The 16,517-nt window shown below is 43.9% G+C and overlaps 1 pseudogene; it reads right to left on the reverse strand.

The window, feature by feature from the left end:
- Positions 1 to 13,972: 13,972 nt before the first annotated feature.
- LOC121144278 lies at positions 13,973 to 15,001 on the reverse strand (annotated as a pseudogene).
- Positions 15,002 to 16,517: the final 1,516 nt, after the last annotated feature.

Genomic DNA, 16,517 nt, shown 5'->3' on the forward strand with positions numbered 1-16,517 from the left:
GGAGACCTACCAGTGGCTATATCCTTAGTAAAGGATAACTTTCTTTCTCCCAGGAGCTATCCACTACTCATGGTGCCTCAGTATGGAACAGAATCTTGACACCACAACCCCCATCACTGCCTATGCCAGAATTTCAACTGGCTTGATCTTGTGCAGGTAAGTGCGGTTGCTGTGTGTTCATGAATGTGATAGCCATTTCATAACCAGAAGAAAACACACCGCTGAACTCCTTCACACCCTCGGGCTCTTGCATTCTTTCTACCTCATTTTGCAACCTTCCCTGAGTTCTGGTGTCTGGGAGGAAGTTGATAAAGGTGTCCCATATAGGGTTGAACACTCATGGACTCCATCTCCATCCTCATTGTCACCTTGTAAGGGCATGGGTGCAGGACAGACAGCTGTGACCACTTGTACAATCTGCCAAAGCATCAAATTGCTTCTAAACAAGCAGTGTTCTGCTTAAAAACTGTGCTTAAAACACACTGCACTTGACTTTAAACATGATAATAAATGCACCACAGCTTGAAAACAGGAAACTGGAATGGAGATTAGCCAGTTTCTTAGTGTTCAGATCATACTTGAAAATACTGGACATCAGTAAGGAAGCAGGACACGAAGGAGGAGAAATTCAAGGGTACACCCTGGGGCGGGGAACCTCCAGCCTAACAGGTTATGGAGAATAAATAGAAGTGGCAGCAGAGACTGAGAGAGAAGACAGAGAAGACAGGTGTTGTTCATGTCTTACCAGGAAGAATGGTCTGAAATGCTTCTGGTGGGCGAGGCAAAGTGTGAATCAAATAAAAACCAGGATATCGGGGCAGGGAGGTTCTTGGAGGCTTGAATCGGGAAACATGGGGTGGAGGCTTGGATGAAGGCCTCGCTGGGAAATCTTTAGAAGGCAAAGAAAGAGAAGAATTGGGGACAGAGAGGATACACCATCATTTTGAGGATTTTTGACATAAAAGGAAACAAAAATTGAGGAGCTCATCAGGGAGGTGAGGTACAAATGGCCGGTGGATATCAGTTTGCAGTAAGCAAGGCTGACGAGTAGAAGGTAAAAGAAGACTCGGATCCACGAAGCTTATCTGTGACAGCTAGGAGCAGGTGGGTATGGAGGCGAGACTCAGCCAAGCTGAAGCAAGAGCCGGAGTGTCTGACAAGACGGCTGCCCCTGAAGACGTGGGACTCAGACTGCTCCATGGACACTGTGCAGAAAGCCTGGGGTCGGTAGGTGAAAGAGAAGTCTAACCTTCCCACGGTCTTTGACGTCCAGACGCACAAGGCAGGTTGAGAAGAGATGATGTCTAGAGAAGATCACTGGGAGGCAGAAACAGGTGAAAAAGCAAGAGTTCAAGCTAAGGAACAAGCAGGGCTAGGGGTCATAGTTGAGACCAAGTCTGCCTGAGTGTGACTTTTACCTAGGCCTTTTGCAGGATATCTGACGTTGGTTACCTTTGATTTCTTTAAACTTTGCTGTCTCCATCCACAAGCTACTAATACTAATAGGATCATCTTCTCCAGGCTAATGCAGTGACTTCATGAGTAATCCATGGAGGAGTCACTCCAGGAAGTTTCCAGGCCCCTTATAAGCACATATTATTAGCAACTACTAATTGTAAGAATACTTGGTTATAGCTTGGGTCCATTCTTTTTTCTCTTCTTTTGTTGTTGCATAACATAAAATTAACCACGTTGAAGTTTACAGTTCAATGGCATTACTACACCTACAATGGGGTGCAACTGCCTCTTACTTCAAAACATTATGGTGTCAAAAGGGAGTCTGATCCCATTTAAGCATCATCTACATTGCTCTCCCCATGGTCCCTGACAACTCGTTTGCTTCTTGTCTCTGTGGTTTTACCTCTTTTGGATGCTTTGTTTGCATAGAATACTATAATTCATGATCTTTTGCATCTGTTTTGTTTTCCTCAACAAGTTTTCAAAGCTCATCCCCAGGGAGGCATATACAGAGCCTGGTTCCACTTTTGTAGTTGAGTTATAGTAGGGCATATTTGCCACATTGTGTTCACCATTCGTCAGTGAATAAGAGTAAGTTGTGTACACCATGCTGAACTACGGGGTAGTACTCTATGCAGGTCTATGTACAAGTATTCAATTGCTGGATCATGTGGCCTACTCTTTTGATAACGCAAAACAAATGTATAGAGCACATTTTTCCATTTGTTCACTCATTTGCAAAGCCCGACAGCCTGAGGACCTTTGCTTTGCATCTTGGAACATGGAACTCGATGGGTCTTTAGAGAATGTGCCTTAAATCAATAGAAATGTTACCATCGTTAGACACTGGCACATGTAGGAGATATCAGTATATAGAATATGAGAAGAGATTGTGTGGCCATTGTGTCTCAGACCCTGGTCCATTGGACAGTTCCCTGAACCACATAAGAAGAATGAAATGTTTGTATATCCTCTATCATGATCCCTACACACCCACATGCAAACAAACTGTCTTAGCTAGTTTTCCATTGCTGTGAAGAGACACCAAGACCAAGGCATAAATATTTTATTGGGAGCTTAGAGTTTCAGACTATGATCCTGGCCAGGGGCATGACAGCAGGCAAGGCAATGGAGTAGTAACTGAGAGTTCACGTGTTGAAACAACAGTCATGAGGTAGAGAGAAACAGCTAACTGGGAATGGTGTGGACTTTTGAAACCTCAAAGGCCACCCCCAGTGACACAACTCCTCCCCAAAAGCAACACCCCCAATCCTTCCTCCCAAAAGTGACTAACTGAGGATTAAGCATTCAAGCATTCCCATTCAAACCCACACACACACACTTAAGACGTGAGTCTTAGAAAATCTCTTACAAATTGTAATAAATACTTAGTGTGAGGATTGCATAATTCCCTGAAGTGGGAATTCCCACTTTTAGACATATTAATTTCTTCCCAGCAGTGAGACGGGGCATTCCCCATTGTATCTCTCCATATGCCTTTCCCCTCATTTCTGCTACGTGACTTAGAGCAGAAGTTAGGGGATTTGGCCCTAAAACTGAAAGAGTGTTTTCGAATGTTGCAAACTGCAAATACCATTCTTAGCTCACAGGCCAGTTTTAACTGGTGGGTGGTTGCTAGAGAAACCCTCATGAATCCCATACCACAGCATATTATACTATACTTAAAAGTGGTACAACTTCAGGATGAGCTTCAATGTATATATTTCCAAAGTGATAAGTGTACACATACACTTTCAGAGGCAGAGAATATGCCTCAGATATACTTGTTGGGAAAGTGTGTGGGAGTTACAAAGTGCAAAGACTTATGAACTGTAAGTGCTGTGACAACAGGTGAACACAGACTCTACGGGGGCATTACCCAAATTCAAAGTGCTATGAGTAGGAATCATTATGAAAGAGTCAAATGCCGTTAGATACTATGAAAACAGAGGGAGGAGTCAGTCATCTTTGATTGACACATGAGAATGAGTCCCAAGAGGAAAGAATAGAATGGAAGAGATGACACAGGCTTGCCGGTCTCCAGTCTCCAGGGCAGACTGAGTGGAGAGAAGCTCAGGGCCATCGTAGAGCTAAGGAGCCAGGAGAAGTCCCTTGAATCAAGGAGTGGATATGCAAATGAGGTATCAGCAGCAAAGGCTTAGTTCCGATTACACTAAAAATTAGAAAATCCTGTGGCTTCCTTACATTCTACTCCTGAAATTAGATCTAAAGAATAGCTAACCTATTGACCCACAAGAGATCTTGGAAAGTCTCTTCATGGGATGTTTTACTTTCCTAGTCCCTCTGGATGCCAGCCCCTCTCTTGGCCACCTCCTGGAACCACTTGCAGCTACTGTACTGAGAACATGCTCTGAGTGTGAGGTCCCTCCCCTGTAAACTAAGTTCATGTCCACTAATTAGATCTTCCACAAAACTGATGAGAACCTAACATACATTGACCACACCAGGGTTCCTCATCTCCCTAAAGATGGTCATTAACCCTGCATGAGCCTGCTTTTCTCTCAGATACTATCTCCCAACCCCTGACATTTTTATCCTAGAGCTGTCATCATCTCAAACACCTTTTGTGTCTCTGGTTTCTCCACCTCAATTTAACAGCAGAAACAGACAAAATGTACTTCCTGGTGACATTTTGGCTAAGTGCCACACTTGTCAGAAGAATACAAAAGGGAATGAGTTTTTTCAACATCCCATGCTTCTCAGATTCACATTGGGTTTTCTTTTTTCTTTTCCCCACAGTATTATGTCTGTGAAGAATGTCCACTTGGTTAATACTCTTCCCATGCAAGCCATTGCGTCAGTAAGCTTGCACCTTGTAACAATCTAAACAGCAGCAAGGCTACCAGCAATGTCTAATTTATTGCTCTGTGTGCACAGCTAACAACTGCCTTACTTGTTTGGTCTTCCAGTCACTGCATTTTGCAATGAAGAGCTTACTTGGAGAAGTGTGGGAACTTGCCTGGCATATGCCTGTGTAGGAGTGCTCACACCTGTCTTGGGATCTACAATGAATCTCTGGGTTCACTCTTGAGTGTCGTGTTGTCTTCTCAGTCTCTGCTTGTGGGTTGTAATTAACAGCATCTCCATTCGTCATCACTAGCCACTATAACACAAGTACCAGAAATAGATGGCTTCAAAACAGATATTTCTTTCTCACAGTTCCAGGGACTGAGTCCAAGGTACTCTCCAGTAGATAAGAAGTCCATGAGGGTGCTTTTGCTGATGTGTAAATGGGAGCCTAGTCTTTTTCTTGTATCTTCACATGGCCAGGAGCAAAGAAAGGACAGCTAAGTCTCTTCAGTCTCCTCTAATAATGGCATGAATCCAATTATGAAGACTCCACCCTCATGATCTAATCTAACCCTATTATACTAAAGCATAGTATAGTATTGTTCATAAATAATCCCTTTCTACTCCAGGACATTAGGCAAAAATGGATCATTTTCCTATTGTTCTCTGTCTATCTTCTTGTTAATCATAATTTATGTCTTAAGTTCTTTCAATTACAAAATAATGTTTTATTTTGGCTTTGCTTTTCCATTGTAAGAGCATTATGAAGGGAATGCGATACAGTATGGTTGTCACATTTTAAAATAGATGAAATGGCATCACTCTGCCTCAGGAGACATGCGCCCACATCATAAACAATGAAGACTAACAAGGGCATGATGGATGGCAAAGTCAGGAGAAGAATCACTTGAAGAAGAGGGGTGAGAAGCAGGAGGCAGATCCACCAAAAGATTAAGTATTATTGGATTTAGTTTCAATGATTATTCTCTCTGTCTCCCTCTGTCTCTCTCTGTCTCTGTCTGTCTCTCTCTGTCTCTTTCCCTCTGTGTGCATGCGTGTGTGTGTGTGTGTGTGTGTGTGTGTGTGTGTGTGTGTGTGTGTGTGTGTTAAGAGACAGGGTCTCCTAGATTAACAGCTGGGAGGCCAGCATGGGACTGATCCAGACCCCCCGAATGTGAGAGTCAGTGAGGAGGCCTGGGCAACCTATGGGGCCCTGAGCAGTGGATCAGTGTTTATCCCTGGAATGCAAACAGACATCGTGTGTCCATAGCACAAAGAGGGATGCTCTCTCAGCCTGGACTCTTAGGGGAGTGCCTGGACCCTACCCTGAGTGAAATGACAGACTCTAGATATTCTCTATGTGGAAGGAATTGGCAATAGGGTAGGAGGCTGGGGGGGATGGTGGGGGTGCAGGAGGAGGGGAGGGAGAGGGAACTGGGATTAACACGTAAAACAAGCTATTTAAAATTAAAATAATAATAATAATAAAAGAGACAGGGTCTCACCATTTAACCTAGAACTCACTCTGTACACAAGACAGGCCTCAAACTCATAGATATCCCCCTGCCTCTGCTCCTGCTTCCCAAATGTCAAGATCAAAAGCATGCCCCAGTACTCCCAATGCTCTTTACATTTCTCTGAGTGTTTGACATTTTTATAATTTTTAGAAAAGACGAAAGAAAGAAATCGAGCATTAATTGGCAGACTATAGCAAGGGGAAATTCTAAGAGTATGGAAGTCTAAACTTCATTCTGGAGCTTGCTTCTCGGTTTCAGGTCCTCTGCCTCTAACTGCAGAAGAAAGGCATTGTCCTAGAATAGGAATATGCTAACTGTAGCCCTCACAGATTTGCTGGAACATTCCCATGCCCATGCTATCACATACAGTCCATGGCTGCTTTCATTCTGTAAGGGTTAAGTTGAGCAGTTGCCAAAACGAGTGTGACAGAAAAAATATACGTGGACCTATACAGAGAACGCAGTAACAATTCAGCCACCTTCACCTAATATTCAGTCATCCCGGAATGTAGCAGTAGCAGTTCAGATACCAAGACTTTTGCACTGGTAGTGGGTCATGAATGTCTACCATTCACACACACAAATTACTGTCAGTAGCATGTCCATTACGTAAGCCTGAAGAAGCTTTAAGATTTAGGAATCGGGTAGCAAATGTTTTGGTATTGTTCTGGGAGGATGTAGACACAGACATCCTCCCCTGAGAGGGATACACCCTAACTTTAATGAAAGGAAAATCCATAGTCCCCAGGCACACATTCTAAGAGTTTATAAATGGTTCTACTTTGTGGGATTTACAGAGGCAAGTTTTAGAATAGAATATTGTAGGTGAGGATAAGTGAGTCCACAAGAACCCTAATAAAAGGATATCAGCTATTTATTGGGAAAACTCATGAATAACAATAAGATAGAGAGCCACCGTGGTCATCTGCTCTGCCCTAGGTTCAATGCAAACTGCCACCAGATCTCTGACCACCGCTCAAAAGAGGGAGAGAGGTCTTCCTTATAAGCGATCACGTCCCCACACAGAAACCACGCCCTGAGACTGGTCCCCTAAAACTATTGGCAGACTAAATTCCCACAACAGAATACAGACACTAAATCTTGTAATAAAACTGCAAAAGTGGGCAGAGGAGCCTACACAAAAGCAGCAAACAGAATTATGGTTCAACAGAAAGAATTCAGGAGCTGGATGTCCAAGTCTATCTTGTACCTTTGCTGCTAGGGCATCCTGGGCACTGTGCAGAACTTCTCTGTTAATATGAACCTCACTGGGTTTCTGCAAGGGTTGCATGGTATCATCCATGACACAGCATTTAGCAAGGCAAGTATTTGTCTCTGGATAGGGCCTGGTTAATAGTTATCTCATTGGGTTGCTGAAAGAATTAAGTGATAGTAGCTATAACACACAGAACAGAATCTGAAATGTTTTCAAAAGCACAACTTCTAGTGACGCTTTCAAGACTGGCGAAGGAGCTGAGAGAAAAGGAGAAGGTGGAAGACAGTCAAAGCATATCTGTCATAAATGAAAATGAAGAGAAGGAGGAAGTCAGTCCTGGAGGTTGTCAGTTGGCAAAGGCATCCAAGAGATACAATGCAAAGCATTCCTGACTCCTTGAAATGGGCCTCATTACCCAATGGTGTCTGCATGGTTCCATAGAAAGAAGTCTCGGGATCTCTTCTTGGCTTCCCAAGTTCAACATCAAGTCATGACTGCTGCTGTAGTTTTTGGGTCAACTTTTCCTGTCCAAAGGACATGTTGAAACTTAGTCCCCTGTGTGATGGTCTTGAGATGGGGAAATGGAGGTGTCTGGGTTATGGCAACAGATTCATTTCTAATCTTTTCTATGATGGAGTAATGCTGCTATAAAGAAGGGGTTGTGAGAGTGTATTTGCTTGTTTGTATTCTCCTGACGTAGAGGATATGCACACTTTCCTTCTTGGGGATATCACAGTCAAGCAGTCACCTTAGATGCAGAGAAAACAGGGCCTAATTTGCTAGCACCTTGGTCTTAGACTTTGCAAACTGCAAAACTGAGAGGATGAATTTTGTCCTTAGTAAATTACTCAGTCTTGGGTATTATGTTATGACAGCATAAAATGAACTAAACAGTGCTTCAGAACCAGTTAGGGGTGTCTGGAACGAAAAACAGCATCGATAGGTCATTTCACCTTTCACACAGTCTCACAGCCTGATGCTGAGGAAGCCACCCTAACTCCTATTTCCTCACTGGACATCACCATATCATAGAAACAATTTAAACTACATCACTAATTCTGTGTCTTCTATTAGTCACAGTTTAAAAAAGAAGTGGATATAGATTCATTTTACCATGACTAGAGTATATTTCAGGTGTGGGGGGGGGCTCGGCATGTGCAAGACATAGCAATTTACAGGGTTTTTGTTAAAATTATTAATGGGGGACACATATCTTCTACAGCATAAGTATAGAGGTCACGATATAATTTGCAAGAGTCAGTTCTCTCCTTCCAGCATGTGAGCCCTAGAAATCAAACTTAAGTAACCAAGTGTGACAACAAGTGCTTTTACCTACTGAGATAACTTGCTGCCCACCAAAACAATAATTTTAGTAATATATTTTATTTTATACAATGTATGCAAAAGTATGATCATCTTCATTCACATTGTCATATTTTACACTGTTTCTGTGTTAGCACCCTTTTTAATAGCAAAGCTTCCAGTTTGGTTTTCACGTTACAGAGACAACACACCGCCGAGTCCTACAGGCTCATTCACTACATGTGGCCAGCAGCTCCCGTGTCAGAACACACCCAAACTCTTAGAAAACCATTGATCCTAAGGAGACTTTTAGGGGTTGGGGACAAAGGCAAGGACAAAAGTTGGATGTCACTGTTCCATTTCTGAAGACAATCCACAGCAGGAAATGATGACTGATGCTATAATAAAGTGTCAGAATCAGGAAGACAAGTGTCAAGAGGGCAAATCCATGAAAAGCTCCTGAAGGAGCAGATGTGTGATTAAGCAAAACGGCTTCCGGCTGCATTGATTCTCAAAAAAAAAAAAAAAAAAAAGCATTATTTGGTGTGGTGATTTGAAGGAAAATGGCCCCCAAAGAGGGCGAGATGTGGCCGTGTCAGAGGAAGTGAGTCACTGTGGAGGCAGCTATGAGGTCTCATGTATGCTCAAGCCATGCCCAGTGAGCCTGTTCACTTCCTGCAGCCTGTAGATCAAGATGGAGAACTCTCAGCTCCTTCTCCAGCACCATGTCTGCCTGCACGCTGCCAGGTTCCACCATGATGACAATGAACTGAACCTCTGAACTGTAAACCACCCCAGTTAAACGTTTACCCTTATAACAGTTGCCGTGGTCATGGGGTCTCTTCACAGTAACAGAAACTAACGAAGACATTGGGTGTTTGAGTTCTCCCAGTCGCACTTTGTAACTTGGGAAAACTTCTTTGTGTAAGAATGTTCATAGCAGATATTCTTTATAACAGTCAACCTGGAAGCAACCCAAATGTCTTTCAGAGGTGGAATGGAGAATCCATACCATGAACTATATAACTCAGCAATAAAACAGAACTATGGAGATACTGAGCAACTCAGGCAGGTTCAAGAAATCGTGGGCAAAAGCGAGCTCATCTCAAAAAGCGTAACTCCATTTGTACAACACTTTCAAAATGAAATCATAGGGAAAAATAAGACACATTGGTGGTTGCTGCGTGTTCACATGTGTGGGGAAGCCAGGGATAATGCTGCCCACACTGCCTTACTCTCACAAACACCCAGATGCATCCTTGGGATAGTGCTGCACACACTGCCTTACACTCTCAAACACCCAGATGCATCCTTGGGATAGTGCTGCACACACTGCCTTACACTCTCAAACACCCAGATGCATCCTTGGGATAACGCTGCACACACTGCCTTACACTCTCAAACACCCAGATGCATCCTTGGGATAACGCTGCACACACTGCCTTACACTCTCAAACACCCAGATGAGTATCTCAGGGAGGTAAAAGCCAAACAAGACTGTCTTGGCTTGGGTTACCATCAGTATGCTGAAACACCATGTCCAAAGCAACTTGGGAAGAAAGGGTTTATTCGGCTTACACTGCCACATTGGACTCTATCTTCAAAGGAATTCGGGATAGGAACTCAGAGCAGGGCTGGACCCTGGAGCCGGGAGCTGATGCAGAGGCCATGATGAAGGAGTGCTGCTGACTGGCTTACTCCCCTTGGCTTGCTCATAGTACTTTCAGAAATAACTCAGGACCACCAGCTCAGGGATGGTACCACCCACAATGGGCTGGACCCTCCCGCATCAGTCACTGATAAAGAAAATGTCCTATAGGCCTGCCTATAGCCTGATCTTACTGAGGAATTTTTCCAGCTGAGACTCCCTCCTCTCCAGTGACTCTAGCCTGTGCCAAGTTCGCAGAAAACAAGCCAGTACAACAGTCTTGTGGACGGTACTAAAGTCCTAGCTTGGCCTGTGTACTGATTACGCAATGAATGATCGCTGAAAACGGTTAGGTGAAAGGTAATTGACCTCTCTAGCCATTTTCCTTTCTTTTCTTCTTCTTTTTTTTTTCTTGCAGCTTCCTCTGACTCTGTCACTCTTTCACTTTACAAAAGAAAAAATTAACCCGTAAAGAAAGGCCCTTTAGGAAAAGTAAGAGCCGCCTAGACCAGGCTCGCGCTGCAAGCAGCAGCTTCAGTGGGAAGCCAAGACCAGGTTCCTTGGGAGGCAAAGGGAAAAGATGAATTATACGATCATCTGTCTATGAATTTAGGGAGTGTAGGAAAAAAAACCAACAGACTTTGTCAAAACCGAAGCAGCCCAGGTTCGAGAGCCCTCGAGCTACGGGTCTCTTCTGCCTTCCGGTCCGCAGCGTGTGTGCCAGAGCCTTCATGAGCCGAGTCTTATACTCACTGTGTGATGACACAGCGTGTAATTTCAAAGCCCACAGAAAGGGATAGTTAGGAAACACACAGGGCCAGCTAGTTGGCTTAAAAAACAACAACAACAAAACCTGCAGCTTACACAGCCTATGTTTCTTTGAGATACCAATTCTTTCAGAGCACTTGTGAAAAAGAATTACTTTGTGTGTTTTTTACTTTTCCTAATGGTAAAACATTGGCTTAAAAAATGTTAACCTAGAGAAAACTGACCCCTCAAAGTACACAAGAAAAGCAGTTTGTAATTTTTGAAGTGGCCACAAGAGGGCGTCTTTTAGTCTCAGTGAAATTAGCCAGAGCAACGTTTGATTTGAAATTTACAACATTTTGCAAGGAAGGAAAAACAATTGAAAACCAAGCACTGGGTATCTTGCCCTCGCTGATATTTGGCTGAGTATACAGTTTGTAAAATGTGAAGCTAGTTGAACAATCTCCAATATATTCTTTAAACTTGGTTTCTTATTTTTAAGTTTGGCATCCACCGTGATGGAAACTAGCCACCCTTTAAAAGCATGCACACAATTTCATTTCCCAGTCAGTAGATGAAGTAGAGCCAAGCATTGTCATCTTTATTTCTGTCAGCTTTGTTATTAACATATATAGATCCGCATATCATACAGTTCACTATGAGTTCTGCAGACATTGGCTCCTTATTTATTATTTAAGGTAATTCTGTCAGGATGGAGAATGAATTTCCTTTAGTCTACCTCTGCTCCCTCACCCATCTCTGTTCGGTGGTTTCGGTCCATTTTATTGTAACCCTTGGGGAGAAAGACTCATGTTGTTCTGGAGATGCGACCTAGGTTTGGGAAAAGAGATGCAGCAATTTGCTGGCCTGGCAAGCATGAAGTCCTGAGTTCCATCTCCAGTACCACAGAAAACTGGACATGGCATGCACACCTGTGCCCAACACTTAAGAGGTAGAAGAGGAGAATCAGAAGTTCAAGGCTACCCTTGACTACAGCCTGTATTTAAAAAAAAAACTATAGACTATATGAAAAACAAACAAAAAGGTTTGGAGTCATGTTTCTGGAATGCTAACAAGGAAGTGGTAGTCTTGGAGGCCCTGTACACAGGTCTGAGGTTTTGTTTTCAACATTTGCCTGTTGGTTCTCAATCCTGCCTAGGGCTGTGTTGGATCCTTCCCCCATAGGGACTGCCGACCAGCTTTTGACTAGGAGCAAGCATATCCTGTTCCCCTCCTTCCAATTAGGCCTGTATGCAAGTTCCTGTTATCTGCCCATCCTTATTGCCGGAGGGCCCTGGGAACGTGAGCTTCTGACCTTGGCAGTTTTCCACCGAGCCTGCTGACTGGTATATAATGCTCCCCTCTGGTTACAATAAAGTGGCATTCTCCTTTCAAGAATGACCCGATGTCTTTTGTCTTCATTTCAATTCTCAGGCCCTCGCCCGAATCCTTGAGAAGTGTTCCGCCCGTACGTGCACTACACATGCCTCTCTTTAAGGTCAGGTCCTACTCCTCTATTATTTTATTACATATGATAGCCAAGAGAGCTAAGCACAGCACCCCAGCAGTCCCAAAGTCGCTATTAGTTTTCTGATTCCTTGCCCAATTTATAGACCTTTCTCAGTTCTACTGAAGTTTTGCAAAGCCTGGCAGATTAAATCAAGATCTCCATGGATTTTGTTTTTTCACTGATATTCTCTCTCTCTCTCTCTCTCTCTCTCTCTCTCTCTCTCTCTCTCTCTCTCTCTCTCTCTCTCTCTCTCTCTCATAGTTTTGCTTGTGTCTGAGACAGGCATGAAATCTTGAATTCATTGTGTGGCGCAAGATGGCCTTAAATCCTCTTGATTCTTCTGATTCAGTTTCGAAAGTCCTCCCAACTTGCTGGGATTATGATGGTGTGTTACTACTCCTTTAATCCCAGCACTGCAGAGGCAGGCTGATCTACAGAATGAGTTCCAAGACAGCCAGGGCTACACAGAGAAAACCTGTCTCCAAATGAAGAAGAAGGAGGAAAAGAAGAAGAGAAAGAAAGAAAGAAACTGACAAAGGTATGTTACCAATTTGACTAAAGCTCAAAGTTTCCTGATGGATTCAGTGGAAGAGGGTTTGGTTGCAAACAATTGAATTGTAGGGTTCATAGGAATGGAATCCACAAACACGGACTCTATGGGTCTGACCTGGGTCCTGTGCATATACCTCATTGTTGTGTAGCTTGGTGTTCTTGTGGGACTCCCAACAATGGGAGTGGGGGGCTGTCTCTGACTCTTCTGCCTGTCTTTAGGACCGATCTCCTTCCTACTGGTTTGCCATGTCCAGCCTTGATATGAGCCTTGATATGAGGGTATGCGCTTTAGTCTTATTGTATCCAGTTCTGTGGGTGTCCCTGAGAGGCATACCTTTTTTTTTTTAAAGGGAAACAGAGGAGGAGATGATATGGAGGAGGGGGGAATTTTGGGGAGGGTCTAGAAGAGGAATGAGGGAAAACTACAGTTGGGAGGTAATGTATGAGAGAAGAATGCAAGTTTTTTTTAATTAGAACATTTTTGCTAAATAATGAACTATAAACTGGTCTTTTATCATAGTTAGAGAACATTAAAAATAAAATAATTATTGTGATCTATAAAGTAGAATTAACAATCCAGTCAGTTTGGTCGACAAAGCTCTGCTGGTGGCATGTCTGTGTGGTTCCCACTGAGCCATGGGTTTAATATTCGGCACTGCATAAAGCAGGTATGGTGGGTCAACCTATAATCTACTTCAGCACTGGGGAGGTGCAGGGAGAAGGCTCAGAAGTTCAAGGTCCTCCTTGACTGTATGGTGAGCTGGAGATCAGCCAGAGATAGAAGAGAATCCATCTAAATAAAATCTATCAGTGTGTTAGAAAGGATGTAGAATTTACAGGTCCTTGACCCATAGTCAGTTTTGTGAGAAAGTTGTAACAAATGAACTACATATGCCTCTTTGTTCCCTACTCTGGAGAAGAGACCCAGAAGAAACCAGTTGGGGCTCGCCTAGTAGTGATGGGGCAGGGATAGTTTCAGGGTCCCTTCAAACCCCACCTTCACCTTGTTGGCCATAATTGGCATTCAGATGGGGTTGGGATTGGCCAAAAGGAAGCCTGATTATGTTAACATGCACAGCTGCTAAAAGCAAAAGCAGGGGTCTGCATGAAGATCCCAGACTGAGACTTGAGAGTTCGGGCTCTGAGTTCCTAGCCTGATATTATGCGGCTCTGATCTATACTCTTTGCTGAAGACTATTTCTTTTTTTTTCTTTTTTTTTTTAACAGAAGTAAGCTTTTATTTCCACTTTTTTCAAATTAAATTGGCTGAGTTGGTTGCTCTGAGGGATCAATCAAAGAGACCAAATCCCATATCCTCATCTGATTCCTCCGACTCTTCCTTGACTTCAGTCTTGGCTGGGGCTGCAGCAGCAGCAGGAGCAGCAGTGGTAGCAGCAGCCACAGGGGCAGCAGCCGCAAATGCAGATGGATCAGCCAAGAAGGCCTTGACCTTTTCAGCAAGTGGGAAGGTGTAGTCAGTCTCCACAGACAAAGCCAGAACACGCTTGTACCCATTGATAATGGAGTGTGGCACTGAAGCAACAGTCGGGTAACCAATCTGCAGACAAACACTGGCAACATTTCGGACACCCTCTAGGAAGCGAGTGCGGAGTCTGCTCTGTGATGTCAAGCACTTCCGGGTTGTAAATGCTGCCATTGTCAAACACCTGCTGGATGATCAGCCCAAAGGAGAAGGGGGAGATGTTGAGCATGTTGAGCAGTGTGGCTTCGCTGGCTCCTACTTTGTCTCCAGTTTTTATCAGTTGCACATCACTCAGAATTTCAATGGTGCCCCTGGAGATCTTGGTGATGATGCCTAAAGCCTGAAAGAAAGAGGTCTTCTCGGGCCCCAGACCAGTGTTCTGGGCTGGCACAGTGACCTCACACGGGGCGATGGCACCAGCACGGGCAGCAGCAGGCACCTTATTGGCCAGCAGCATGTCCCTAATCTCAGTGAGGTCCTCCTTGGTGAACACAAAGCCCACATTGCCCCGGATGTGAGGCAGCAGCTTCTCCAGAGCTGGGTTGTTCTCCAGGTGCCTGCGGATGGCCTTGTGCATCATGGTGTTCTTACCCATCAGCACCACAGCCTTCCCTCGCAGGGACATGCGGATCTGCTGCATCTGCTTCGAGCCCACATTGTCTGCTCCCACAATGAAGCATTTTGGGTAATCATCCAGAAGTTGGATGATCTTAAGGAAGTAGTTGGACTTCCAGGTCGCCCTGTCTTCCCTGGGCATCACGGCGGTGCGTCAGGGATTGCCACGCAGGGTTTAAAGACGATGTCACTCTAACGAGGACGCCTGGCGAGAGCTGAAGACTATTTCTTAACTACTGCAGCATACACTGAATATATAAAAGGTGTTTGGATAATTCCTCAAGATCATCCAGGATTGAGACTCACTTTATGCTATAGACAACCCAACAAGTAAAATGCAGAGTACTTTACCAAGTTTTCTTTATGCTCAAAACTAAATAGAAAGCCTAAACCAGCATCTAGAAGGTGTTTTCAGCATATACTTGACTTCCAATTCAGGAGGTCCTCCTTGGAGCTACAGAGCTGGAGAGATAGGCTCAGAAAAAAATCAGAGTTCTGATGTTTGATATTTCCAAGGAAACATTCGAGTATCTCAGTCAAGTTCAGTCCCGCCTAAGTGAGAAATCTCAGAGTTTGTTTTCCAGCTTGGCCTGACTTCAGTGAGGATTTGCTGTGTGTGTTTGTTTTGTGTGTAGAGAGCTCCTTCTCAGCACCTTTTGGCTTTCCCCTGACATGAAAACCAGCAGCCATGGAACCACACGCTGCAGGAATGTGGAGCCCTTCATCAGCCACAACCCAATACATGAACTAGATCGTGATGGGAGAGCAGATCCTCAGCCACCACCTATACCAGGGATGTTCAGGGGAAACATCCACAAAGAACTTGACTCCTTGGCCTTCTATTCTGATTGCTTCTTGGCAAGTCCTAGGGCATACAGGATGGAAACCAGGGCACTAGATACATCCATCACTCTATTCTGAACTGCTTGGTTTTACTCCACGAAGTCTACAAAGCCTTCTATTTGGTTTGGGTTTCTTTTTCTTTACCATTGTTGCCTAAGCTTGCCTGGTTAGTCCTCTTGGGAACTGTTGCCCAGGCTACAATCCATGGGTTGGTAGACACGTAATAGTGCACAGTAGAAGAAAGGGAACTTCCAAAGGGAAGGCACCAAGATAAATGCCTGCTTAGTTCAAGTGGATCCTGCATATGACCCCTGTAGATATAAGATTATCAGTACTCTCAGTCTTCCAGGCCATCACATGGACCAGACAAGAGACTAACACTATCACAACTCTCCCCAGTAGGTCACATGACACAGAAAGTAATAACTGTTTTTTCACAGAATTCATAATATTGCAAAAAAAAAATGAGAGGACCCATCTGCTATGGTGGGAAGTCTACTAGAAGTTGAAAGATTTGTACCTTGTCATACATATATTTTCTTTTTTTTAATATTTATTTCTTTATTATGTATACAGTGTTCTACTTGAAACCTGCAGGTCAGAAGAAAGCACCAGATCTCATTAAGGAGGGTTGTGAGCCGCCATGTGGTTGCTGGGAATTGAACTCAGGATCTCTGGAAAAGCAGTCAGTGCTTTTAACCACTAAGCCATCTCTCCAGTCCCTGTTTTCTTTAAAAAAAAAAAAAGCATCTGATTTCTTTGCTGTATCCTGTAGTTTGTCATTTTTGTAAGCCTTCTCTTCTTGCTAGAGCAGA

Source organism: Mesocricetus auratus, unplaced genomic scaffold (genome assembly GCF_017639785.1).
Source record: "Mesocricetus auratus isolate SY011 unplaced genomic scaffold, BCM_Maur_2.0 Super-Scaffold_100015, whole genome shotgun sequence".
Classification (NCBI taxonomy): Eukaryota; Metazoa; Chordata; class Mammalia; order Rodentia; family Cricetidae; genus Mesocricetus; species Mesocricetus auratus.